This window comes from Brienomyrus brachyistius, chromosome 2, assembly GCF_023856365.1.
Source record: "Brienomyrus brachyistius isolate T26 chromosome 2, BBRACH_0.4, whole genome shotgun sequence".
NCBI classification, from domain to species: domain Eukaryota; kingdom Metazoa; phylum Chordata; class Actinopteri; order Osteoglossiformes; family Mormyridae; genus Brienomyrus; species Brienomyrus brachyistius.
In genome coordinates, this window is record NC_064534.1 from 41,324,560 (window position 1) to 41,345,794 (window position 21,235).

The window sequence follows — 21,235 nt, forward strand, 5'->3', positions numbered from 1 at the left end:
GCATGTATAGACGCGTGTAATGCAAAAGGGCTATTTTTGGTAGCGTCTCTCGCTTACGGCCATACCACCCTGAACGCGCCCGATCTCGTCTGATCTTGGAAGCTAAGCAGGCTAGGGTCTGGTTAGTACTTGAATGGGAGACCGCCTGGGAATACCAGGTGCTGTAAGCTTTTCTCACTTTTACTTTATACAGGGGGCGCTCCACTTCACGATTAATTTAAATGTATCACTCCCCTTCCATTTTACTATTTTATATATTTCTTTTTTCTCTCATTCATAAAGGCAGCTTTTACACACCGTTTTACTCTAAATACTGCCTGGTAATTATAGCTGCTGTAAGCTGTTCGTGCCTTTATTCCACCAGGGCGCGATCTTCTCACAAACTTGAAGACTGTCACTCCCCATTCACGTTTTACAACTTATTGTTAATAATAAAGAGACAGCTTTTTACACACAGTTTTAAACAAAGTACTAATATAATTCCTCTTCAACTCACCGCTTTGTTTTCTATGCAAAAACCACTTCGCCACAGAATATTCGATATTATTGGCATATTATCTGCTCTTCTCCTCCTTTCAAAACTTGCTAAAAGCTGTATTTAAAAGAGCAGGTTGGCCGGGGTAATTTACACCCTTCAATGCCAGCTTAATGTTTAGGTTAGTGGGAATCACAGAAGAATTAGGGATGGAAACTTCTTTGCTGGTGGTAGAAGCGGTCTGGTGAATTTTTAGAGAGAAGAGGCTGTCGATGTTTGAATGTAGAAAATTGTTCTGGCTGCAGCCTGCAGTATGGACTTGTTGGTGTGTGTAGCTCCCAGTGCTCAGACAGCGCGACGTTTTGGAGAAGCATGTGATTCAACAGCTACCAGTGGGCTTCGTGCGGCAGAGATTTTGTGGCTGTTAGCGGAGTTGATAACAGAGGGTTGTTAAGAGAATCCTGCAAGAGGTAGGCAAAGGAGTAATGTTTGCCGGCGGGGGACGTGCAGCGATTAACCTGTGAGGTAGTGAAAAGGAGTTAAAGAGAAGGAAGTGTGCGGATGCGGAAAGAATGGAATAATTGTGGTAGGCTGCTGGCTGAGTAGTTTGGTGAATGTTTGGTGTGGGTCCGGCGCTGCCGATTGGATGGTGGGGCTGCAGTGTGAGTCAGATAAAAAAAAAAAAAAAGAACATTAGTAGGATCCAATGGGACTAACTGGCATGTATAGACGCGTGTAATGCAAAAGGGCTGTTTTTGGTCGCATCTCTCGCTTATGGCCATACCACCCTGAACACGCCCGATCTCATCCGATCTCGGAAGCCAAGCAGGGTAGGGTCTGGTTAGTACTTGGATGGGAGACCTCCTGGGAATACCAGGTGCTGTAAGCTTATCTCACTTTTACTTTATACAGGGGGTGCTCCACTTCACGATTAATTTAAATCTATCACTCCCCTTCCATTTTACTATTTTATATATATATATTTTTTTTTTCTCTCATTCATAAAGGCAGCTTTTACACACGTTTTACTCTAAATACTGCCTGGTAATTCTAGGTGCTGTAAGCTGTTCGTGCCTTTATTCCACCAGGGCGCGATCTTCTCACAAACTTGAAGACTGTCACTCCCCATTCACGTTTTACAACTTATTGTTAATGATAAAGAGACAGCTTTTTACACACAGTTTTAAACAAAGTACTGATATAATTCCTCTTCAACTCACCGCTTTGTTTTCTATGCAAAAACCACTTCGCCACAGAAGACTCGATATTATTGGCAAAGCAAGGTCTGCTCTTCTCCTCCCTTCAAAACTTGCTAAAAGCTTTATTTAAAAGAGCAGGTTGGCCGGGGTAATTCACACCCTTCAATGCCAGATTAATGTTTAGGTTAGTGGGAATCACAGAGGTATTAGGGATGGAAACTTCTTTGCTGGTGGTAGAAGCGGTCTGGTGAATTTTTAGAGAGAAGAGGCCGTCGATGTTTCAATGTAGAAAATTGTTCTGGATGCAGCCTGCAGTATGGACTTGTTGGTGTGTGTAGCTCCCAGTGTTCTGACAGCGCGACGTTTTGGGGAAGCATGTGATTCAACAGCTACCAGTGGGCTTCGTGCGGCAGAGATTTTGTGGCTGTTAGCGGAGTTGATAACAGAGGGTTGTTAAGAGAAGCCTGCATGAGGTAGGCAAAGGAGTAATGTTTGCCGGCGGGGGACGTGCGGCGATTAACCTGTGCGGTAGTGAAAAGGAGTTAAAGAGAAGGAAGTGTGCGGATGCGGAAAGAATGGAATAATTGTGGTAGGCTGCCGGCTGAGTAGTTTGGTGAATGTTTGGTGTGGTTCCGGCACTGCCGATTGGATGGTGGGGCTGCAGTGTGAGTCAGATAAAAAAAAAAAAAAAAACAGGAGTAGGATCCAATGGGACTAACTGGCATGTATAGACGCGTGTAATGCAAAAGGGCTATTTTTGGTAGCGTCTCTCGCTTACGGCCATACCACCCTGAACGCGCCCGATCTCGTCTGATCTTGGAAGCTAAGCAGGCTAGGGTCTGGTTAGTACTTGAATGGGAGACCGCCTGGGAATACCAGGTGCTGTAAGCTTTTCTCACTTTTACTTTATACAGGGGGCGCTCCACTTCACGATTAATTTAAATGTATCACTCCCCTTCCATTTTACTATTTTATATATATATTTTTTTTTTTTCTCTCATTCATAAAGGCAGCTTTTACACACGTTTTACTCTAAATACTGCCTGGTAATTCTAGGTGCTGTAAGCTGTTCGTGCCTTTATTCCACCAGGGCGCGATCTTCTCACAAACTTGAAGACTGTCACTCCCCATTCACGTTTTACAACTTATTGTTAATGATAAAGAGACAGCTTTTTACACACAGTTTTAAACAAAGTACTGATATAATTCCTCTTCAACTCACCGCTTTGTTTTCTATGCAAAAACCACTTCGCCACAGAAGACTCGATATTATTGGCAAAGCAAGGTCTGCTCTTCTCCTCCCTTCAAAACTTGCTAAAAGCTTTATTTAAAAGAGCAGGTTGGCCGGGGTAATTCACACCCTTCAATGCCAGATTAATGTTTAGGTTAGTGGGAATCACAGAGGTATTAGGGATGGAAACTTCTTTGCTGGTGGTAGAAGCGGTCTGGTGAATTTTTAGAGAGAAGAGGCCGTCGATGTTTCAATGTAGAAAATTGTTCTGGATGCAGCCTGCAGTATGGACTTGTTGGTGTGTGTAGCTCCCAGTGTTCTGACAGCGCGACGTTTTGGGGAAGCATGTGATTCAACAGCTACCAGTGGGCTTCGTGCGGCAGAGATTTTGTGGCTGTTAGCGGAGTTGATAACACAGGGTTGTTAAGAGAAGCCTGCATGAGGTAGGCAAAGGAGTAATGTTTGCCGGCGGGGGACGTGCGGCGATTAACCTGTGCGGTAGTGAAAAGGAGTTAAAGAGAAGGAAGTGTGCGGATGCGGAAAGAATGGAATAATTGTGGTAGGCTGCCGGCTGAGTAGTTTGGTGAATGTTTGGTGTGGTTCCGGCACTGCCGATTGGATGGTGGGGCTGCAGTGTGAGTCAGATAAAAAAAAAAAAAAAAACAGGAGTAGGATCCAATGGGACTAACTGGCATGTATAGACGCGTGTAATGCAAAAGGGCTATTTTTGGTAGCGTCTCTCGCTTATGGCCATACCACCCTGAACGCGCCCGATCTCGTCTGATCTTGGAAGCTAAGCAGGCTAGGGTCTGGTTAGTACTTGAATGGGAGACCGCCTGGGAATACCAGGTGCTGTAAGCTTTTCTCACTTTTACTTTATACAGGGGGCGCTCCACTTCACGATTAATTTAAATGTATCACTCCCCTTCCATTTTACTATTTTATATATTTCTTTTTTCTCTCATTCATAAAGGCAGCTTTTACACACCGTTTTACTCTAAATACTTCCTGATAATTCTAGGTGCTGTAAGCTGTTCGTGCCTTTATTCCACCAGGGCGCGATCTTCTCACAAACTTGAAGACTGTCACTCCCCATTCACGTTTTACAACTTATTGTTAATAATAAAGAGACAGCTTTTTACACACAGTTTTAAACAAAGTACTAATATAATTCCTCTTCAACTCACCGCTTTGTTTTCTATGCAAAAACCACTTCGCCACAGAATATTCGATATTATTGGCATATTATCTGCTCTTCTCCTCCTTTCAAAACTTGCTAAAAGCTGTATTTAAAAGAGCAGGTTGGCCGGGGTAATTTACACCCTTCAATGCCAGCTTAATGTTTAGGTTAGTGGGAATCACAGAAGAATTAGGGATGGAAACTTCTTTGCTGGTGGTAGAAGCGGTCTGGTGAATTTTTAGAGAGAAGAGGCTGTCGATGTTTGAATGTAGAAAATTGTTCTGGCTGCAGCCTGCAGTATGGACTTGTTGGTGTGTGTAGCTCCCAGTGCTCTGACAGCGCGACGTTTTGGAGAAGCATGTGATTCAACAGCTACCAGTGGGCTTCGTGCGGCAGAGATTTTGTGGCTGTTAGCGGAGTTGATAACAGAGGGTTGTTAAGAGAATCCTGCAAGAGGTAGGCAAAGGAGTAATGTTTGCCGGCGGGGGACGTGCAGCGATTAACCTGTGAGGTAGTGAAAAGGAGTTAAAGAGAAGGAAGTGTGCGGATGCGGAAAGAATGGAATAATTGTGGTAGGCTGCTGGCTGAGTAGTTTGGTGAATGTTTGGTGTGGGTCCGACGCTGCCGATTGGATGGTGGGGCTGCAGTGTGAGTCAGATAAAAAAAAAAAAAAGAACATTAGTAGGATCCAATGGGACTAACTGGCATGTATAGACGCGTGTAATGCAAAAGGGCTGTTTTTGGTCGCATCTCTCGCTTATGGCCATACCACCCTGAACACGCCCGATCTCATCCGATCTCGGAAGCCAAGCAGGGTAGTGTCTGGTTAGTACTTGGATGGGAGACCTCCTGGGAATACCAGGTGCTGTAAGCTTATCTCACTTTTACTTTATACAGGGGGCGCTCCACTTCACGATTAATTTAAATCTATCACTCCCCTTCCATTTTACTATTTTATATATATATATTTTTTTTTTCTCTCATTCATAAAGGCAGCTTTTACACACGTTTTACTCTAAATACTGCCTGGTAATTCTAGGTGCTGTAAGCTGTTCGTGCCTTTATTCCACCAGGGCGCGATCTTCTCACAAACTTGAAGACTGTCACTCCCCATTCACGTTTTACAACTTATTGTTAATGATAAAGAGACAGCTTTTTACACACAGTTTTAAACAAAGTACTGATATAATTCCTCTTCAACTCACCGCTTTGTTTTCTATGCAAAAACCACTTCGCCACAGAAGACTCGATATTATTGGCAAAGCAAGGTCTGCTCTTCTCCTCCCTTCAAAACTTGCTAAAAGCTTTATTTAAAAGAGCAGGTTGGCCGGGGTAATTCACACCCTTCAATGCCAGATTAATGTTTAGGTTAGTGGGAATCACAGAGGTATTAGGGATGGAAACTTCTTTGCTGGTGGTAGAAGCGGTCTGGTGAATTTTTAGAGAGAAGAGGCCGTCGATGTTTCAATGTAGAAAATTGTTCTGGATGCAGCCTGCAGTATGGACTTGTTGGTGTGTGTAGCTCCCAGTGTTCTGACAGCGCGACGTTTTGGGGAAGCATGTGATTCAACAGCTACCAGTGGGCTTCGTGCGGCAGAGATTTTGTGGCTGTTAGCGGAGTTGATAACACAGGGTTGTTAAGAGAAGCCTGCATGAGGTAGGCAAAGGAGTAATGTTTGCCGGCGGGGGACGTGCGGCGATTGACCTGTGCGGTAGTGAAAAGGAGTTAAAGAGAAGGAAGTGTGCGGATGCGGAAAGAATGGAATAATTGTGGTAGGCTGCCGGCTGAGTAGTTTGGTGAATGTTTGGTGTGGTTCCGGCACTGCCGATTGGATGGTGGGGCTGCAGTGTGAGTCAGATAAAAAAAAAAAAAAAAACAGGAGTAGGATCCAATGGGACTAACTGGCATGTATAGACGCGTGTAATGCAAAAGGGCTATTTTTGGTAGCGTCTCTCGCTTACGGCCATACCACCCTGAACGCGCCCGATCTCGTCTGATCTTGGAAGCTAAGCAGGCTAGGGTCTGGTTAGTACTTGAATGGGAGACCACCTGGGAATACCAGGTGCTGTAAGCTTTTCTCACTTTTACTTTATACAGGGGGCGCTCCACTTCACGATTAATTTAAATGTATCACTCCCCTTCCATTTTACTATTTTATATATTTCTTTTTTCTCTCATTCATAAAGGCAGCTTTTACACACCGTTTTACTCTAAATACTGCCTGGTAATTATAGCTGCTGTAAGCTGTTCGTGCCTTTATTCCACCAGGGCGCGATCTTCTCACAAACTTGAAGACTGTCACTCCCCATTCACGTTTTACAACTTATTGTTAATAATAAAGAGACAGCTTTTTACACACAGTTTTAAACAAAGTACTAATATAATTCCTCTTCAACTCACCGCTTTGTTTTCTATGCAAAAACCACTTCGCCACAGAATATTCGATATTATTGGCATATTATCTGCTCTTCTCCTCCTTTCAAAACTTGCTAAAAGCTGTATTTAAAAGAGCAGGTTGGCCGGGGTAATTCACACCCTTCAATGCCAGCTTAATGTTTAGGTTAGTGGGAATCACAGAGGAATTAGGGATGGAAACTTCTTTGCTGGTGGTAGAAGCGGTCTGGTGAATTTTTAGAGAGAAGAGGCCGTCGATGTTTGAATGTAGAAAATTGATCTGGCTGCAGCCTGCAGTATGGACTTGTTGGTGTGTGTAGCTCCCAGTGTTCTGACAGCGCGACGTTTTGGGGAAGCATGTGATTCAGCAGCTACCAGTGGGCTTCGTGCGGCGGAGATTTTGTGGCTGTTAGCGGAGTTGATAACAGAGGGTCGTTAAGAGAAGCCTACATGCAGTAGGCAAAGGAGTAATGTTTGCCGGCGGGGGACGTGCGGCGATTAACCTGTGCGGTAGTGAAAAGGAGTTAAAAAGAAGGAAGTGTGCGGATGCGGAAAGAATGGAATAATTGTGGTAGGCTGCCGGCTGAGTAGTTTGGTGAATGTTTGGTGTGGGTCCGGCGCTGCCGATTGGATGGTGGGGCTGCAGTGTGAGTCAGATAAAAAAAAAAAAAAAACCAGGAGTAGGATCCAATGGGACTAACTGGCATGTATAGACGCGTGTAATGCAAAAGGGCTGTTTTTGGTAGCATCTCTCGCTTACGGCCATACCACCCTGAACACGCCCGATCTCGTCTGATCTCGGAAGCCAAGCAGCGTAGGGTCTGGTTAGTATTTGGATGGGAGACCTCCTGGGAATACCAGGTGCTGTAAGCTTTTCTCACTTTTACTTTATACAGGGGGCGCTCCACTTCACGATTAATTTAAATCTATCACTCCCCTTCCATTTTAGTATTTCATATATATATATATATATTTTTTTTTTCTCTCATTCATAAAGGCAGCTTTTAGAAACCGTTTTACTCTAAATACTTCCTGGTAATTCTAGGTGCTGTAAGCTGTTCGTGCCTTTATTCCACCAGGGCGCGATCTTCTCACAAACTTGAAGACTGTCACTCCCCATTCACGTTTTACAACTTATTGTTAATGATAAAGAGACAGCTTTTTACACACAGTTTTAAACAAAGTACTGATATTATTCCTCTTCAACTGACCGCTTTGTTTTCTATGCAAAAACCACTTCGCCACAGAAGACTCGATATTATTGGCATAGCAAGTTCTGCTCTTCTCCTTTCAAAACTTGCTAAAAGCTGTATTTAAAAGAACAGATTGGCCGGGGTAATTCACACCCTTCAATGCCAGCTTAATGTTTAGGTTAGTGGGAATCACAGAGGAATTAGGGATGGAAACTTCTTTGCTGGTGGTAGAAGCGGTCTGGTGAATTTTTAGAGAGAAGAGGCCGTCGATGTTTGAATGTAGAAAATTGATCTGGCTGCAGCCTGCAGTATGGACTTGTTGGTGTGTGTAGCTCCCAGTGTTCTGACAGCGCGACGTTTTGGGGAAGCATGTGATTCAGCAGCTACCAGTGGGCTTCGTGCGGCGGAGATTTTGTGGCTGTTAGCGGAGTTGATAACAGAGGGTCGTTAAGAGAAGCCTACATGCAGTAGGCAAAGGAGTAATGTTTGCCGGCGGGGGACGTGCGGCGATTAACCTGTGCGGTAGTGAAAAGGAGTTAAAAAGAAGGAAGTGTGCGGATGCGGAAAGAATGGAATAATTGTGGTAGGCTGCCGGCTGAGTAGTTTGGTGAATGTTTGGTGTGGGTCCGGCGCTGCCGATTGGATGGTGGGGCTGCAGTGTGAGTCAGATAAAAAAAAAAAAAACCAGGAGTAGGATCCAATGGGACTAACTGGCATGTATAGACGCGTGTAATGCAAAATGGCTGTTTTTGGTAGCATCTCTCGCTTATGGCCATACCACCCTGAACACGCCCGATCTCGTCTGATCTTGGAAGCTAAGCAGGGTAGGGTCTGGTTAGTACTTGGATGGGAAACCACCTGGGAATACCAGGTGCTGTAAGCTTTTCTCACTTTTACTTTATACAGGGGGCGCTCCACTTCACGATTAATTTAAATCTATCACTCCCCTTCCATTTTACTATTTTATATATATTTATATTTTTTTTCTCTCATTCATAAAGGCAGCTTTTAGAAACCGTTTTACTCTAAATACTTCCTGGTAATTCTAGGTGCTGTAAGCTGTTCGTGCCTTTATTCCACCAGGTCGCGATCTTCTCACAAACTTGAAGACTGTCACTCCCCATTCACGTTTTACAACTTATTGTTAATGATAAAGAGACAGCTTTTTACACACAGTTTTAAACAAAGTACTGATATTATTCCTCTTCAACTGACCGCTTTGTTTTCTATGCAAAAACCACTTCGCCACAGAAGACTCGATATTATTGGCATAGCAAGTTCTGCTCTTCTCCTTTCAAAACTTGCTAAAAGCTGTATTTAAAAGAACAGATTGGCCGGGGTAATTCACACCCTTCAATGCCAGCTTAATGTTTAGGTTAGTGGGAATCACAGAGGAATTAGGGATGGAAACTTCTTTGCTGGTGGTAGAAGCGGTCTGGTGAATTTTTAGAGAGAAGAGGCCGTCGATGTTTGAATGTAGAAAATAGTTCTGGCTGCAGCCTGCAGTATGGACTTGTTGGTGTGTGTAGCTCCCAGTGTTCTGACAGCGCGACGTTTTGGGGAAGCATGTGATTCAGCAGCTACCAGTGGGCTTCGTGCGGCGGAGATTTTGTGGCTGTTAGCGGAGTTGATAACAGAGGGCCGTTAAGAGAAGCCTGCATGCAGTAGGCAAAGGAGTAATGTTTGCCGGCGGGGGACGTGCGGCGATTAACCTGTGTGGTAGTGAAAAGGAGTTAAAAAGAAGGAAGTGTGCGGATGCGGAAAGAATGGAATAATTGTGGTAGGCTGCCGGCTGAGTAGTTTGGTGAATGTTTGGTGTGGGTCCGGCGCTGCCGATTGGATGGTGGGGCTGCAGTGTGAGTCAGATAAAAAAAAAAAAACCAGGAGTAGGATCCAATGGGACTAACTGGCATGTATAGACGCGTGTAATGCAAAATGGCTGTTTTTGGTAGCATCTCTCGCTTACGGCCATACCACCCTGAACACACCCGATCTCGTCTGATCTTGGAAGCTAAGCAGGGTAGGGTCTGGTTAGTACTTGGATGGAAAACCACCTGGGAATACCAGGTGCTGTAAGCTTTTCTCACTTTTACTTTATACAGGGGGCGCTCCACTTCACGATTAATTTAAATCTATCACTCCCCTTCCATTTTACTATTTTATATATATTTATATTTTTTTTCTCTCATTCATAAAGGCAGCTTTTACACACCGTTTTACTCTAAATACTTCCTGGTAATTCTAGGTGCTGTAAGCTGTTCGTGCCTTTATTCCACCAGGGCGCGATCTTCTCACAAACTTGAAGACTGTCACTCCCCATTCACGTTTTACAACTTATTGTTAATGATAAAGAGACAGCTTTTTACACACAGTTTTAAACAAAGTTCTGATATTATTCCTCTTCAACTGACCGCTTTGTTTTCTATGCAAAAACCACTTCGCCACAGAAGACTCGATATTATTGGCATAGCAAGCTCTGCTCTTCTCCTTTCAAAACTTGCTAAAAGCTGTATTTAAAAGAACAGATTGGCCAGGGTAATTCACACCCTTCAATGCCAGCTTAATGTTTAGGTTAGTGGGAATCACAGAGGAATTAGGGATGGAAACTTCTTTGCTGGTGGTAGAAGCGGTCTGGTGAATTTTTAGAGAGAAGAGGCCGTCGATGTTTGAATGTAGAAAATTGTTCTGGCTGCAGCCTACAGTATGGACTTGTTGGTGTGTGTAGCTCCCAGTGTTCTGACAGCGCGACGTTTTGGGGAAGCATGTGATTCAGCAGCTACCAGTGGGCTTCGTGCGGCGGAGATTTTGTGGCTGTTAGCGGAGTTGATAACAGAGGGTCGTTAAGAGAAGCCTGCATGCAGTAGGCAAAGGAGTAATGTTTGCCGGCGGGGGACGTGCGGCGATTAACCTGTGCGGTAGTGAAAAGGAGTTAAAAAGAAGGAAGTGTGCGGATGCGGAAAGAATGGAATAATTGTGGTAGGCTGCCGGCTGAGTAGTTTGGTGAATGTTTGGTGTGGGTCCGGCGCTGCCGATTGGATGGTGGTGCTGCAGTGTGAGTCAGATAAAAAAAAAAAAAACCAGGAGTAGAATCCAATGGGACTAACTGGCATGTATAGACGCGTGTAATGCAAAAGGGCTGTTTGTGGTAGCATCTCTCGCTTATGGCCATACCACCCTGAACACGCCCGATCTCATCTGATCTCGGAAGCCAAACAAGGTAGGGTCTGGTTAGTACTTGGATGGGAGACCTCCTGGGAATACCAGGTGCTGTAAGCTTTTCTCACTTTTACTTTATACAGGGGGCGCTCCACTTCACGATTAATTTAAATCTAGCACTCCCCTTCCATTTTACTATTTTATATATATATTTTTTTTTTCTCTCTTTCATAAAGGCAGCTTTTAGAAACCGTTTTACTCTAAATACTTCCTGGTAATTCTAGGTGCTGTAAGCTGTTCGTGCCTTTATTCCACCAGGGCGCAATCTTCTCACAAACTTGAAGACTGTCACTCCCCATTCACGTTTTACAACTTATTGTTAATGATAAAGAGACAGCTTTTTACACACAGTTTTAAACAAAGTACTGATATTATTCCTCTTCAACTGACCGCTTTGTTTTCTATGCAAAAACCACTTCGCCACAGAAGACTCGATATTATTGGCATAGCAAGCTCTGCTCTTCTCCTTTCAAAACTTGCTAAAAGCTGTATTTAAAAGAACAGATTGGCCGTGGTAATTCACACCCTTCAATGCCAGCTTAATGTTTAGGTTAGTGGGAATCACAGAGGAATTAGGGATGGAAACTTCTTTGCTGGTGGTAGAAGCGGTCTGGTGAATTTTTAGAGAGAAGAGGCCGTCGATGTTTGAATGTAGAAAATTGTTCTGGCTGCAGCCTGCAGTATGGACTTGTTGGTGTGTGTAGCTCCCAGTGTTCTGACAGCGCGACGTTTTGGGGAAGCATGTGATTCAGCAGCTACCAGTGGGCTTCGTGCGGCGGAGATTTTGTGGCTGTTAGCGGAGTTGATAACAGAGGGTCGTTAAGAGAAGCCTGCATGCAGTAGGCAAAGGAGTAATGTTTGCCGGCGGGGGACGTGCGGCGATTAACCTGTGCGGTAGTGAAAAGGAGTTAAAAAGAAGGAAGTGTGCGGATGCGGAAAGAATAGAATAATTGTGGTAGGCTGCCGGCTGAGTAGTTTGGTGAATGTTTGGTGTGGGTCTGGCGCTGCCGATTGGATGGTGGTGCTGCAGTGTGAGTCAGATGAAAAAAAAAAAAAACCAGGAGTAGGATCCAATGGGACTAACTGGCATGTATAGAGGCGTGTAATGCAAAAGGGCTGTTTTTGGTAGCATCTCTCACTTATGGCCATACCACCCTGAACACGACCGATCTTGTCTGATCTCGGAAGCTAAGCAGGGTAGGTTCTGGTTAGTACTTGGATGGGAGACCACCTGCGAATACCAGGTGCTGTAAGCTTTTCTCACTTTTACTTTATACAGGGGGCACTCCACTTCACGATTAATTTAAATCTATCACTCCCCTTCCGTTTTACTATTTTATATATATATAACTATATATTTTTTCTCTCATTCATAAAGGCAGCTTTTACACACCGTTTTACTCTAAATACTTCCTGGTAATTCTAGGTGCTGTAAGCTGTTCGTGCCTTTATTCCACCAGGGCGCGATCTTCTCACAAACTTGAAGACTGTCACTCCCCATTCACGTTTTACAACTTATTGTTAATGATAAAGAGACAGCTTTTTACACACAGTTTTAAACAAAGTACTGATATTATTCCTCTTCAACTGACCGCTTTGTTTTCTATGCAAAAACCACTTCGCCACAGAAGACTCGATATGATTGGCATAGCAAGGTCTGCTCTTCTCCTCCTTTCAAAACTTGCTAAAAGCTGTATTTAAAAGAACAGATTGGCCGGGGTAATTCACACCCTTCAATGCCAGCTTAATGTTTAGGTTAGTGGGAATCACAGAGGAATTAGGGATGGAAACTTCTTTGCTGGTGGTAGAAGCGGTCTGGTGAATTTTTAGAGAGAAGAGGCCGTCGATGTTTGAATGTAGAAAATTGTTCTGGCTGCAGCCTGCAGTATGGACTTGTTGGTGTGTGTAGCTCCCAGTGTTCTGACAGCGCGACGTTTTGGGGAAGCATGTGATTCAGCAGCTACCAGTGGGCTTCGTGCGGCGGAGATTTTGTGGCTGTTAGCGGAGTTGATAACAGAGGGTCGTTAAGAGAAGCCTGCATGCAGTAGGCAAAGGAGTAATGTTTGCCGGCGGGGGACGTGCGGCGATTAACCTGTGCGGTAGTGAAAAGGAGTTAAAAAGAAGGAAGTGTGCGGATGCGGAAAGAATGGAATAATTGTGGTAGGCTGCCGGCTGAGTAGTTTGGTGAATGTTTGGTGTGGGTGCGGTGCTGCCGATTGGATGGTGGTGCTGCAGTGTGAGTCAGATAAAAAAAAAAAAAAACAGGAGTAGGATCCAATGGGAATAACTGGCATGTATAGACGCGTGTAATGCAAAAGGGCTATTTTTGGTAGCATCTCTCGCTTACGGCCATACCTCCCTGAATGCGCCCGATCGCGTCTTATCTCGGAAGCTAAGCAGGCTAGGGTCTGGTTAGTACTTGGATGGGAGACCACCTGGGAATACCAGGTCCTGTTAGCTTTTCTCACTTTTACTTTATACAGGGGGCGCTCCACTTCACGATTAATTTAAATCTATCACTCCCCTTCCATTTTACTATTTTATATATATATTTTTATTTTCTCTCTTTCATAAAGGCAGCTTTTACACACGTTTTACTCTAAATACTGCCTGGTAATTCTAGGTGCTGTAAGCTGTTCGTGCCTTTATTCCACCAGGGCACGATCTTCTCACAAACTTGAAGACTGTCACTCCCCATTCACGTTTTACAACTTATTGTTAATAATAAAGAGACAGCTTTTTACACACAGTTTTAAACAAAGTACTGATATAATTCCTCTTCAACTCACCGCTTTGTTTTCTATGCAAAAACCACTTCGCCACAGAAGACTTGATATTGCTGGCATAGCAAGGTCTGCTCTTCTCCTCCTTTCAAAACTTGCTAAAAGCTGTATTTAAAAGAGCAGGTTGGCCGGGGTAATTCACACCCTTCAATGCCAGCTTAATGTTTAGGTTAGTGGGAATCACAGAGGAATTAGGGATGGAAACTTCTTTGCTGGTGGTAGAAGCGGTCTGGTGAATTTTTAGAGAGAAGAGGCCGTCGATGTTTGAATGTAGAAAATTGTTCTGGCTGCAGCCTGCAGTATGGACTTGTTGGTGTGTGTAGCTCCCAGTGTTCTGACAGCGCGACGTTTTGGGGAAGCATGTGATTCAGCAGCTACCAGTGGGCTTCGTGCGGCGGAGATTTTGTGGCTGTTAGCGGAGTTGATAACAGAGGGTCGTTAAGAGAAGCCTGCATGCAGTAGGCAAAGGAGTAATGTTTGCCGGCGGGGGACGTGCGGCGATTAACCTGTGCGGTAGTGAAAAGGAGTTAAAAAGAAGGAAGTGTGCGGATGCGGAAAGAATAGAATAATTGTGGTAGGCTGCCGGCTGAGTAGTTTGGTGAATGTTTGGTGTGGGTCTGGCGCTGCCGATTGGATGGTGGTGCTGCAGTGTGAGTCAGATGAAAAAAAAAAAAAACCAGGAGTAGGATCCAATGGGACTAACTGGCATGTATAGAGGCGTGTAATGCAAAAGGGCTGTTTTTGGTAGCATCTCTCACTTATGGCCATACCACCCTGAACACGACCGATCTTGTCTGATCTCGGAAGCTAAGCAGGGTAGGTTCTGGTTAGTACTTGGATGGGAGACCACCTGCGAATACCAGGTGCTGTAAGCTTTTCTCACTTTTACTTTATACAGGGGGCACTCCACTTCACGATTAATTTAAATCTATCACTCCCCTTCCGTTTTACTATTTTATATATATATAACTATATATTTTTTCTCTCATTCATAAAGGCAGCTTTTACACACCGTTTTACTCTAAATACTTCCTGGTAATTCTAGGTGCTGTAAGCTGTTCGTGCCTTTATTCCACCAGGGCGCGATCTTCTCACAAACTTGAAGACTGTCACTCCCCATTCACGTTTTACAACTTATTGTTAATGATAAAGAGACAGCTTTTTACACACAGTTTTAAACAAAGTACTGATATTATTCCTCTTCAACTGACCGCTTTGTTTTCTATGCAAAAACCACTTCGCCACAGAAGACTCGATATGATTGGCATAGCAAGGTCTGCTCTTCTCCTCCTTTCAAAACTTGCTAAAAGCTGTATTTAAAAGAACAGATTGGCCGGGGTAATTCACACCCTTCAATGCCAGCTTAATGTTTAGGTTAGTGGGAATCACAGAGGAATTAGGGATGGAAACTTCTTTGCTGGTGGTAGAAGCGGTCTGGTGAATTTTTAGAGAGAAGAGGCCGTCGATGTTTGAATGTAGAAAATTGTTCTGGCTGCAGCCTGCAGTATGGACTTGTTGGTGTGTGTAGCTCCCAGTGTTCTGACAGCGCGACGTTTTGGGGAAGCATGTGATTCAGCAGCTACCAGTGGGCTTCGTGCGGCGGAGATTTTGTGGCTGTTAGCGGAGTTGATAACAGAGGGTCGTTAAGAGAAGCCTGCATGCAGTAGGCAAAGGAGTAATGTTTGCCGGCGGGGGACGTGCGGCGATTAACCTGTGCGGTAGTGAAAAGGAGTTAAAAAGAAGGAAGTGTGCGGATGCGGAAAGAATGGAATAATTGTGGTAGGCTGCCGGCTGAGTAGTTTGGTGAATGTTTGGTGTGGGTGCGGTGCTGCCGATTGGATGGTGGTGCTGCAGTGTGAGTCAGATAAAAAAAAAAAAAAACAGGAGTAGGATCCAATGGGAATAACTGGCATGTATAGACGCGTGTAATGCAAAAGGGCTATTTTTGGTAGCATCTCTCGCTTACGGCCATACCTCCCTGAATGCGCCCGATCGCGTCTTATCTCGGAAGCTAAGCAGGCTAGGGTCTGGTTAGTACTTGGATGGGAGACCACCTGGGAATAGCAGGTCCTGTTAGCTTTTCTCACTTTTACTTTATACAGGGGGCGCTCCACTTCACGATTAATTTAAATCTATCACTCCCCTTCCATTTTACTATTTTATATATATATTTTTATTTTCTCTCTTTCATAAAGGCAGCTTTTACACACGTTTTACTCTAAATACTGCCTGGTAATTCTAGGTGCTGTAAGCTGTTCGTGCCTTTATTCCACCAGGGCACGATCTTCTCACAAACTTGAAGACTGTCACTCCCCATTCACGTTTTACAACTTATTGTTAATAATAAAGAGACAGCTTTTTACACACAGTTTTAAACAAAGTACTGATATAATTCCTCTTCAACTCACCGCTTTGTTTTCTATGCAAAAACCACTTCGCCACAGAAGACTTGATATTGCTGGCATAGCAAGGTCTGCTCTTCTCCTCCTTTCAAAACTTGCTAAAAGCTGTATTTAAAAGAGCAGGTTGGCCGGGGTAATTCACACCCTTCAATGCCAGCTTAATGTTTAGGTTAGTGGGAATCACAGAGGAATTAGGGATGGAAACTTCTTTGTTGATGGTAGAAGCGGTCTGGTGAATTTTTAGAGAGAAGAGGCCGTCGATGTTTCAATGTAGAAAATTGTTCTGGCTGCAGCCTGCAGTATGGACTTGTTGGTGTGTGTAGCTCCCAGTGTTCTGACAGGGCGACGTTTTGGGGAAGCATGTGATTCAACAGCTACCAGTGGGCTTCGTGCGGCGGAGATTTTGTGGCTGTTAGCGGAGTTGATAACAGAGGGTTGTTAAGAGAAGCCTGCATGAGGTAGGCAAAGGAGTAATGTTTGCCGGCGGGGGACGTGCGGCAATTAACCTGTGCGGTAGTGAAAAGGAGTTAAAGAGAAGGAAGTGTGCGGATGCGGAAAGAATGGAATAATTGTGGTAGGCTGCCGGATGAGTAGTTTGGTGAATGTTTGGTGTGGGTCCGGTGCTGCCGATTGGATGGTGGTGCTGCTGTGTGAGTCAGATAAAAAAAAAAAAAAAAAACAGGAGTAGGATCCAATGGGAATAACTGGCATGTATAGACGCGTGTAATGCAAAAGGGCTATTTTTGGTAGCGTCTCTCGCTTACGGCCGTACCACCCTGAACGCGCCCGATCTCGTCTTATCTTGGAAGCTAAGCAGGCTAGGGTCTGGTTAGTACTTGGATGGGAGACCACCTGGGAATACCAGGTGCTGTAAGCTTTTCTCACTTTTACTTTATACAGGGGGCGCTCCACTTCACGATTAATTTAAATCTATCACTCCCCTTCCATTTTACTATTTTATATATTTCTTTTTTCTCTCATTCATAAAGGCAGCTTTTACACACCGTTTTACTCTAAATACTGCCTGGTAATTATAGCTGCTGTAAGCTGTTCGTGCCTTTATTCCACCAGGGCGCGATCTTCTCACAAACTTGAAGACTGTCACTCCCCATTCACATTTTACAACTTATTGTTAATGATAAAGAGACAGCTTTTTACACACAGTTTTAAACAAAGTACTGATATTATTCCTCTTCAACTCACCGCTTTGTTTTCTATGCAAAAACGACTTCGCCACAGAAGACTCGTTATTATTGGCATAGCAAGGTCTGCTCTTCTCCTCCCTTCAAAACTTGCTAAAAGCTGTATTTAAAAGAGCAGGTTGGCCGGGGTAATTCACACCCTTCAATGCCAGCTTAATGTTTAGGTTAGTGGGAATCACAGAGGAATTAGGGATGGAAACTTCTTTGCTGGTGGTAGAAGCGGTCTGGTGAATTTTTAGAGAGAAGAGGCCGTCGATGTTTGAATGTAGAAAATTGTTCTGGCTGCAGCCTGCAGTATGGACTTGTTGGTGTGTGTAGCTCCCAGTGTTCTGACAGCGCGACGTTTTGGGGAAGCATGTGATTCAGCAGCTACCAGTGGGCTTCGTGCGGCAGAGATTTTGTGGCTGTTAGCGGAGTTGATAACACAGGGTTGTTAAGAGAAGCCTGCATGAGGTAGGCAAAGGAGTAATGTTTGCCGGCGGGGGACGTGCGGCGATTAACCTGTGCGGTAGTGAAAAGGAGTTAAAGAGAAGGAAGTGTGCGGATGCGGAAAGAATGGAATAATTGTGGTAGGCTGCCGGCTGAGTAGTTTGGTGAATGTTTGGTGTGGGTCCGGCGCTGCCGATTGGATGGTGGTGCTGCAGTGTGAGTCAGATAAAAAAAAAAAAAAGAACATTAGTAGGATCCAATGGGACCAACTGGCATGTATAGAGGCGTGTAATGCAAAAGGGCTGTTTTTGGTAGCATCTCTCGCTTACGGCCATACCACCCTGAACACGCCCGATCTCGTCTGATCTCGGAAGCTAAGCAGGGTAGGGTCTGGTTAGTACTTGGATGGGAGACCACCTGGGACTACCAGGTGCTGTAAGCTTTTCTCACTTTTACTTTATACAGGGGGCGCTCCACTTCACGATTAATTTAAATCTATCACTCCCCTTCCATTTTACTATTTTATATATATATTTTTATTTTCTCTCTTTCATAAAGGCAGCTTTTACACACCGTTTTACTCTAAATACTGCCTGGTAATTCTAGGTGCTGTAAGCTCTTCGTGCCTTTATTCCACCAGGGCGCGATCTTCTCACAAACTTGAAGACTGTCACTCCCCATTCACGTTTTACAACTTATTGTTAATGATAAAGAGACAGCTTTTTACACACAGTTTTAAACAAAGTACTGATATTATTCCTCTTCAACTGACCGCTTTGTTTTCTATGCAAAAACCACTTCGCCACAGAAGACTCGATATTATTGGCATAGCAAGTTCTGCTCTTCTCCTTTCAAAACTTGCTGAAAGCTCTATTTAAAAGAACAGATTGGCCGGGGTAATTCACACCCTTCAATGCCAGCTTAATGTTTAGGTTAGTGGGAATCACAGAGGAATTAGGGATGGAAAATTCTTTGCTGGTGGTAGAAGCGGTCTGGTGAATTTTTAGAGAGAAGAGGCCGTCGATGTTTGAATGTAGAAAATTGTTCTGGCTGCAGCCTGCAGTATGGACTTGTTGGTGTGTGTAGCTCCCAGTGTTCTGACAGCGCGACGTTTTGGGGAAGCATGTGATTCAGCAGCTACCAGTGGGCTTCGTGCGGCGGAGATTTTGTGGCTGTTAGCGGAGTTGATAACAGAGGGTCGTTAAGAGAAGCCTGCATGCAGTAGGCAAAGGAGTAATGTTTGCCGGCGGGGGACGTGCGGCGATTAACCTGTGCGGTAGTGAAAAGGAGTTAAAAAGAAGGAAGTGTGCGGATGCGGAAAGAATGGAATAATTGTGGTAGGCTGCCGGCTGAGTAGTTTGGTGAATGTTTGGTGTGGGTGCGGTGCTGCCGATTGGATGGTGGTGCTGCAGTGTGAGTCAGATAAAAAAAAAAAAAAACAGGAGTAGGATCCAATGGGAATAACTGGCATGTATAGACGCGTGTAATGCAAAAGGGCTATTTTTGGTAGCATCTCTCGCTTACGGCCATACCTCCCTGAATGCGCCCGATCGCGTCTTATCTCGGAAGCTAAGCAGGCTAGGGTCTGGTTAGTACTTGGATGGGAGACCACCTGGGAATACCAGGTCCTGTAAGCTTTTCTCACTTTTACTTTATACAGGGGGCGCTCCACTTCACGATTAATTTAAATCTATCACTCCCCTTCCATTTTACTATTTTATATATATATTTTTATTTTCTCTCTTTCATAAAGGCAGCTTTTACACACGTTTTACTCTAAATACTGCCTGGTAATTCTAGGTGCTGTAAGCTGTTCGTGCCTTTATTCCACCAGGGCACGATCTTCTCACAAACTTGAAGACTGTCACTCCCCATTCACGTTTTACAACTTATTGTTAATAATAAAGAGACAGCTTTTTACACACAGTTTTAAACAAAGTACTGATATAATTCCTCTTCAACTCACCGCTTTGTTTTCTATGCAAAAACCACTTCGCCACAGAAGACTTGATATTGTTGGCATAGCAAGGTCTGCTCTTCTCCTCCTTTCAAAACTTGCTAAAAGCTGTATTTAAAAGAGCAGGTTGGCCGGGGTAATTCACACCCTTCAATGCCAGCTTAATGTTTAGGTTAGTGGGAATCACAGAGGAATTAGGGATGGAAACTTCTTTGTTGATGGTAGAAGCGGTCTGGTGAATTTTTAGAGAGAAGAGGCCGTCGATGTTTCAATGTAGAAAATTGTTCTGGCTGCAGCCTGCAGTATGGACTTGTTGGTGTGTGTAGCTCCCAGTGTTCTGACAGCGCGACGTTTTGGGGAAGCATGTGATTCAACAGCTACCAGTGGGCTTCGTGCGGCGGAGATTTTGTGGCTGTTAGCGGAGTTGATAACAGAGGGTTGTTAAGAGAAGCCTGCATGAGGTAGGCAAAGGAGTAATGTTTGCCGGCGGGGGACGTGCGGCAATTAACCTGTGCGGTAGTGAAAAGGAGTTAAAGAGAAGGAAGTGTGCGGATGCGGAAAGAATGGAATAATTGTGGTAGGCTGCCGGATGAGTAGTTTGGTGAATGTTTGGTGTGGGTCCGGTGCTGCCGATTGGATGGTGGTGCTGCTGTGTGAGTCAGATAAAAAAAAAAAAAAAAACAGGAGTAGGATCCAATGGGAATAACTGGCATGTATAGACGCGTGTAATGCAAAAGGGCTATTTTTGGTAGCGTCTCTCGCTTACGGCCGTACCACCCTGAACGCGCCCGATCTCGTCTTATCTTGGAAGCTAAGCAGGCTAGGGTCTGGTTAGTACTTGGATGGGAGACCACCTGGGAATACCAGGTGCTGTAAGCTTTTCTCACTTTTACTTTATACAGGGGGCGCTCCACTTCACGATTAATTTAAATCTATCACTCCCCTTCCATTTTACTATTTTATATATTTCTTTTTTCTCTCATTCATAAAGGCAGCTTTTACACACCGTTTTACTCTAAATACTGCCTGGTAATTATAGCTGCTGTAAGCTGTTCGTGCCTTTATTCCACCAGGGCGCGATCTTCTCACAAACTTGAAGACTGTCACTCCCCATTCACATTTTACAACTTATTGTTAATGATAAAGAGACAGCTTTTTACACACAGTTTTAAACAAAGTACTGATATTATTCCTCTTCAACTCACCGCTTTGTTTTCTATGCAAAAACGACTTCGCCACAGAAGACTCGTTATTATTGGCATAGCAAGGTCTGCTCTTCTCCTCCCTTCAAAACTTGCTAAAAGCTGTATTTAAAAGAGCAGGTTGGCCGGGGTAATTCACACCCTTCAATGCCAGCTTAATGTTTAGGTTAGTGGGAATCACAGAGGAATTAGGGATGGAAACTTCTTTGCTGGTGGTAGAAGCGGTCTGGTGAATTTTTAGAGAGAAGAGGCCGTCGATGTTTGAATGTAGAAAATTGTTCTGGCTGCAGCCTGCAGTATGGACTTGTTGGTGTGTGTAGCTCCCAGTGTTCTGACAGCGCGACGTTTTGGGGAAGCATGTGATTCAACAG

The 21,235-nt window shown here is 44.3% G+C and overlaps 11 non-coding genes and 7 pseudogenes across 11 annotated transcripts; all 18 read left to right on the forward strand.

Annotated features, from left to right (window-relative positions):
- The first annotated feature begins 51 nt into the window (after positions 1-51).
- Positions 52-170, forward strand: LOC125736043 (5S ribosomal RNA). The gene has a single exon (XR_007395326.1). It is a non-coding gene; the product is annotated as a 5S ribosomal RNA (ribosomal RNA).
- A 1,075-nt stretch (positions 171-1,245) lies between these two features.
- LOC125732703 (5S ribosomal RNA) lies at positions 1,246-1,364 on the forward strand. The gene has a single exon (XR_007392075.1). It is a non-coding gene; the product is annotated as a 5S ribosomal RNA (ribosomal RNA).
- Positions 1,365-2,446: 1,082 nt separating this feature from the next.
- On the forward strand, positions 2,447-2,565 carry LOC125736044 (5S ribosomal RNA). Its single transcript, XR_007395327.1, has one exon. It is a non-coding gene; the product is annotated as a 5S ribosomal RNA (ribosomal RNA).
- Positions 2,566-3,647: 1,082 nt separating this feature from the next.
- LOC125736540 (5S ribosomal RNA) lies at positions 3,648-3,766 on the forward strand. Its single transcript, XR_007395818.1, has one exon. It is a non-coding gene; the product is annotated as a 5S ribosomal RNA (ribosomal RNA).
- Positions 3,767-4,840: 1,074 nt separating this feature from the next.
- Positions 4,841-4,959, forward strand: LOC125735129 (5S ribosomal RNA). The gene has a single exon (XR_007394428.1). It is a non-coding gene; the product is annotated as a 5S ribosomal RNA (ribosomal RNA).
- A 1,082-nt stretch (positions 4,960-6,041) lies between these two features.
- Positions 6,042-6,160, forward strand: LOC125735894 (5S ribosomal RNA). Its single transcript, XR_007395177.1, has one exon. It is a non-coding gene; the product is annotated as a 5S ribosomal RNA (ribosomal RNA).
- Positions 6,161-7,234: 1,074 nt separating this feature from the next.
- LOC125736254 (5S ribosomal RNA) lies at positions 7,235-7,353 on the forward strand. The gene has a single exon (XR_007395538.1). It is a non-coding gene; the product is annotated as a 5S ribosomal RNA (ribosomal RNA).
- A 1,084-nt stretch (positions 7,354-8,437) lies between these two features.
- Positions 8,438-8,556, forward strand: LOC125735043 (5S ribosomal RNA). Its single transcript, XR_007394342.1, has one exon. It is a non-coding gene; the product is annotated as a 5S ribosomal RNA (ribosomal RNA).
- Positions 8,557-9,633: 1,077 nt separating this feature from the next.
- Positions 9,634-9,752, forward strand: LOC125734930 (5S ribosomal RNA). Its single transcript, XR_007394232.1, has one exon. It is a non-coding gene; the product is annotated as a 5S ribosomal RNA (ribosomal RNA).
- Positions 9,753-10,830: 1,078 nt separating this feature from the next.
- LOC125735350 (5S ribosomal RNA) lies at positions 10,831-10,949 on the forward strand. The gene has a single exon (XR_007394647.1). It is a non-coding gene; the product is annotated as a 5S ribosomal RNA (ribosomal RNA).
- A 1,077-nt stretch (positions 10,950-12,026) lies between these two features.
- On the forward strand, positions 12,027-12,145 carry LOC125731572 (5S ribosomal RNA; annotated as a pseudogene).
- Positions 12,146-13,230: 1,085 nt separating this feature from the next.
- LOC125731818 (5S ribosomal RNA) lies at positions 13,231-13,349 on the forward strand (annotated as a pseudogene).
- Positions 13,350-14,428: 1,079 nt separating this feature from the next.
- LOC125731573 (5S ribosomal RNA) lies at positions 14,429-14,547 on the forward strand (annotated as a pseudogene).
- A 1,085-nt stretch (positions 14,548-15,632) lies between these two features.
- On the forward strand, positions 15,633-15,751 carry LOC125731978 (5S ribosomal RNA; annotated as a pseudogene).
- Positions 15,752-16,832: 1,081 nt separating this feature from the next.
- On the forward strand, positions 16,833-16,951 carry LOC125731339 (5S ribosomal RNA; annotated as a pseudogene).
- Positions 16,952-18,028: 1,077 nt separating this feature from the next.
- On the forward strand, positions 18,029-18,147 carry LOC125734469 (5S ribosomal RNA). Its single transcript, XR_007393780.1, has one exon. It is a non-coding gene; the product is annotated as a 5S ribosomal RNA (ribosomal RNA).
- Positions 18,148-19,223: 1,076 nt separating this feature from the next.
- LOC125731578 (5S ribosomal RNA) lies at positions 19,224-19,342 on the forward strand (annotated as a pseudogene).
- A 1,080-nt stretch (positions 19,343-20,422) lies between these two features.
- On the forward strand, positions 20,423-20,541 carry LOC125731340 (5S ribosomal RNA; annotated as a pseudogene).
- The last annotated feature ends 694 nt before the right edge of the window (positions 20,542-21,235 follow it).